Genomic DNA, 6,019 nt, shown 5'->3' with positions numbered 1-6,019 from the left:
TTCTATTTGATGATGATATTATTATCCAATTATGATCTATCATTGAATTCAATATAATAATCAATATATTATCATTCTATTTAATAAAATTAAGAGTACTTTTGAAAAATATAATTAATAAAATATAACGGTTTTTATTTAACTGATGTTGAAAAACACTATAACTAAGTCAGCATATTGTCATTTCAAAGCAAAAACCTAACCCCCTAACCACCCCTTTTACATTTAAAACATCAATAATCATAACTTTTGGTAAAAACCTCTAATCCCTTCCAGAATATTGCAATTTCAAAGCAAAATCCTAACCCCCTGACCTATCTTTCCACCTTTGAAACATCAAAAAGCATAATTCTACCTGGACCCTAGCCCTTTCTAGCATATTGCAATTTTAAAGCAAAAACCTAACCTAACCTTATGGAACATTATTAAATATAACCCAAAAAACCTAACCCCTAACCCTTTCACATTTAATAATTCAGATTTCAAAGCAAAATCCTAACACCCTAACCTATCCTTTCACCTTTGAAACATCAAAAAACATAACTCTACCTGGACCCTAGCCCCTTCCAGCATATTGCAATTTCAAAGCCAAAACCTAACCTATCCTAATAAAACATTATTAAATATAACCTACATAAAACCTGACCCTTTCACATTTAATACTTTAGATTTATTTGTCATCTTCAGAACAAAACATAAACATGACTGTGGTTCATTTCATGAAAATGTTCACAAACATGTGGTTCAGAGCAAAATCCTAACTCCCTAACCTATCCTTTCACCTTTGAAACATCAAAAAACATAACTCTACCTGGACCCTAGCCCCTTCTAACATATCAATATTGGGACCACTCCTCTTTGTATTGATGATAAATGATCTTCCTCTCACAATCAACAGCAAGACTGTGTTGTATGCTGATGACACCACTTTTCTTAATTCTCATTCAGATGTACACTCTTTACATAACATGACAGCCGATACCTTGGCGGAGGCTTCCAAGTGGTTCACAGCGAATGGCTTTAAACTAAACGAGGATAAAACTCAGCTTATGACATTTGGTCTCAGGGACTATACACACAACAATAACAATAGTTTAAAGTTTTTGGGCTTAATGTTTGATTACAGGTTGACCTGGAACCCCACATAAATTTCGTTTCTGCTAGGTTATCTAGGGTTATCTATCTGTTAAGGCAGTTGAAGAATCTTGTACCGGAAAAATACCTCAGAAACTCATATTTTGCTTTTTTTGCAAAGCATAATTTCATACGGAATTTTAGTATATGGAAACAGCTGTCACATCAATAAGGTCTTGCTTTTGCAGAAAAAGGCTATTAGAATATTGACCGGTGCAGGGTATCTAGATCACTGTCGACCTCTTTTCAAAAAAACAAAAATATTGACTGTCATAAACCTCTATATATTTCAAGTAATCATGCACACTAGAAAGAATCTCCATAGATTGAATAAAAGATCCAATATTCATGCTTATAAACCAGGAAAAAAGACCTCATTGATATTCCATATCAACGTCTTGTCATAAGCATGAAACACTATGACAGCATAGGCTTGAGAATGTACAATAAGTTGCCATTGGATATGAAATGTTGTGAAAATATGTTATTTTTAAAAAATTACTTTTTGAGTGGTGGTTTTAAGACCTTTCTATTGTTTGACAGAGTTCTTCGATTCTACTTGATGTAATTTATTATACTTTGTGACTTTAACTATTGCTTTGACTTATTATTTTGTAATATTGTATTACTAGGACTTTGTCAATTACCTTATTGGTCTAGACAATAAAATCTATTATTTATTATTATTATTATTAGTTATTGCATTCAATGCAAAAGCCTAACCTATTCTAATAAAACATAATAAATATAACCTTAATAAAACCCAACCCCCAACCCTTTTACATTTAATACTTTAGATTTATTCGTCATCTTTAGAGCAAAACATAAACATGTGGTTCATTTTCTAGAGCTAAACATATCCATTTTATGATGCACAAGTCAAATCTTGCCGACACACACTATCAGCTGGTATAGTGAGGTCCACGTTGTGATGGAAGTGTAGGAAGATTGGAGAAAAGGGTTGCCAGATCTCAGCCTTGCGACCAAAACAGCTGATACTGATATATCTGATGAATTCAACTGTTCATAATATTTGAAAATAGTTAATCATATTTCATTTGTCAAATATATTTCTATAAGATGTGATAATACATTTTCATGATTGGGATGAAATATTTTGTCAATTAGTTGAATTTCTACATTGTTGATAAACGATGTGGCAACATTGCAATGCGTGAAAGAGATAGCGCCATCTGCTTTGTTGAACGATACACAAGGATAGCAATACCATTGAAAATCATACACCACCATTATAACGTGGACCTCACTATAGATACTCAAAAAAATACTTTTGAATAACTATGTGATAACTGTGACTGTTGCTGGCCGTTACTCTGTTTCTGGGACAAAGAGAAGCTGCTTTGTCAGCTTGTCACTATGAAAACATCGATAGTCGTATATACAAATATCGACATCGAAATGTTTAGTTATCGACTTTCTTCAGCTTCGATGCTTTGTGTCGGTTGCACAAAAGCCAGTTAAATTTTAACCGTGATTAATTCCACGACAACCAATCAGAGAAGCGGTCACCCGTCACGCTCACTGAACTCTATACTAACTGGAATGGACTAGCAACACAAAGAAAGTGAGGCAGCTGGTAAAGATAGGCAACCCGCATTGCTGTGGGATTCGTCATTTTGTAACACATTGGCTCTTATGGAAAAATACATCGCACAGTTTCAATTTCTATTTTATTCCTATATTGTATGTCTTATTCCATGGAAGCGTTATTTTTCCTTTATTAAGCAGTTCATTGTTAACTTTTTGAGAGCAAAAATAATGGAATAGGTTGAGTATCAATAAAGAAAAGATTTTTTCATTTGTGACTGCAGTAGTTTTAGTATTGTCAACTTTTCACAAGCAAGGGAATAACTTTGGGCCAGATTTGAGAGAAGCGTATCATCTATTTATTTTTATTTATTCAACAAGGACAAATATAGACTGTCATGAAATGATTGGGAATGAAAAAACAGGCTCATAGTCCTTATTACTCCAATCCCGAATTTTGTTCGTACACAGTTGTAACATATTTTAATTTGGATGGATAAATAAAAATCCCTAGCTGAAATATTTATAGGTCTAAGTGAAGTAATTGGCTAATATGGCCAAAGAGATAACATAAAGATTAGATAATATCAGACGTCCTGGCTAAACTGTACAACAGCCTAAGAGGGATGGAAATAATTTTTGCTAATATATAATATTATATAGAATATTGAAAATAGAGGTTAGGCATGAACATTTAGTGATCGGCGACCTAATGATCGACCGAGCCATACAACGTAGAATCTGACCAAACACCTTGGCAGAAATTTATTGTGGCAAAACGGTATGCAATTTGAGGAACTAAAGGTCTCATGTGGCTAATTATTATGAGGTATGAAACAAATAATAACCTATAAAAAATTACTTAGCATGTAGAGAGCATATTTAAAAACCCAATAAAAATAATTGAATGTATTAAGGAAGTAGGAGGTTACCAGGCGCATGAATACTGTAATAATTTGCATGCACCAATCAAATAATGGCAATTGATAGGCGGCAATAGTGAGCTGATTCAAAAATATTTGTACATATTTCTACAAATAAATAGAATTATAATAAAATTGTTATATAGTCTATGTTTTGGATATGGCCCGAATGCAAAGAAATTATTATATATAACATAAGTAATAATTTAATATTTTAGCACGGTCTATTTGAGCCTTGAATGGCGGAGGACTAGAATATTCAAATTTTATGCAAATTTGAAAATCGGAAATGAAAATTGTAAAATTGAGAAACGAGAACCACACTCGCCTGCCAACTGCCACCATGAGAGGTCACTAAAAATTATATAGCGTAATACCTTGCTATATCTTGTAATAACTTAAAGTTAAATTGAATTACTAAACTTCTTATAAGACTTTGTGATGCTCTTATAAAGCAAAAGTCATTTTTTTTAAATAATTTGTAACCCCTTGGAAGAGACGACTCCGGCTACAATAATCCAGGACCACCAGGAGTTGGATCAACATCAGCAGCTCATAAGAAAATTCCGACACATGAGTGGAAAATATTTAAATAGTGATAGGGCGCCCTCAGTGCTTCGAAATTAAATAAGAATCAAAGCTAGCTCGTCGAAAGGGTTTTCTTATAAATTAAGAATTTGGTAAAAAATACTTGCGCAAGTAAATGTAGTATTAAAGGTATTTTATTAGAAAAGTAACGAATCAATTCATATATTGGAAGATCTATAAATCAAAGAAGCATAAAATCTAGGCTGGTAATACATATTCATATGATCATTAATTTCTGCAATATAATTTGCGATAGTTTGTTGTAGCTCTGATTCACTAGATGAATTGCTCTATTTATTCCGTCAGGTGCCGAATCTTGCACCCTGAGATAAAATATATATTCATTACAAAGAAATCTATTAGATACCATAGAATTTAATATATATATTTGGATTACAAGTTGTCAATTTATCAAGCTGGTTTTTATAATTTAGTTTTAATGGAATTGTCCAAGTCGACAGGTATTAGCAAGCTGATATCACAGCTACATGCAAATAAATGCATATGATCATAAAAATAAAAGCACATGGTAACGTTTCGTGCTGTAGAATTTAGAGAATAGTATTTAGCCTGTGATATTTTATTGACTTCGATTATTGTTCTTTATATTATATATTTTTTGTTGCTCTATATATTTTCTGCTCTGATATATTTTTTGCAATATTTGTTAATATATGTATCAAATTGTTTATGGTGTGCGATTTATTTTTTATTCCTCAATACTATAGGATAAGTACCATATATATATATATATATATTTTCAATAAATTATCAGTATTATTTTTTATAAGCTCCTGTATGAGCCCATTCATGTATGATGACAAGAACATGTCGTACTAAAGTGAGACTGTATCCTATAAAAAAACCACGACCTGATTTTTATAATTATTAAAATATTTCATGCTCTACCGACTGATGCCAAGCAGGAGGCTAATCGTTATTTAACTATAAAAAATAATGTGACACAGTCCAAAGGAGGGCTGTGTTTAATTGAAACTATTAAACACAGTCTTATGTTTATTTTGATAGGATATACTACTGTTTTTTGGATTATATGATTTATTGTTATTGTTAAAGTAAATATTTATGATTTATTATTGTTTAAGGAAATATCTCAATTTAATAATATAAGGCTACTTACAGCAGGCTATAAATGTAGAATTATGTAGGTGTGCATTGGTGTAATGTCAAATCATGTAAGAGTGGGAGTCTCAGAAATAAAGCAAATAACGAAGAAACATTTTATTATATTATATGACTATGATAAGCAAACAGTAAAATATGCTACATAATTATTACCAGAGTACAATGAACAATTTGAAATTGAAAGGTTTCAAAAATTAATTACAATTCAGCTGATAACAATCTCATACCTTTCACAATAAAAGTATATAAATAAAATGAATTATGTTGACTCATGATGATTATTAACACATGATTATTAAATATACAGGGTGATTCATAATTATGGTAAAAAAATTTAAAACGTGATAGTAGGGGTAAAAATAAGAAAAAAAGTTCTCATGAACATATATCCATAAACGCTTCATTAGCGAGCTATACATGGTGAAAGATTTCACCCGGAATTCAGTTCCTCTGGTGAAATACACTGATGCTGAATTGTTTGGGCACTAGTTTTTTAAAAACTTATGCTGGATTCATATGGAAAAATATCTGAAAAATTGAATAAAACTAGTCTGGAAGCTGTAGTGTGAGTAGTTTTTGAGAAAAAAGTTGAAATATGCAAAAAATCTAAGTAGAAAAACACAGAGTTCTATGTTTGATACCCAATAACTTTCTTTAATGACCAGTAAACAAATAATTTT

The sequence above is a fragment of the Nilaparvata lugens genome, chromosome 2 (assembly GCF_014356525.2).
Source record: "Nilaparvata lugens isolate BPH chromosome 2, ASM1435652v1, whole genome shotgun sequence".
NCBI lineage: Eukaryota > Metazoa > Arthropoda > Insecta > Hemiptera > Delphacidae > Nilaparvata > Nilaparvata lugens.
Note: the sequence above shows the minus strand (reverse complement) of the source record.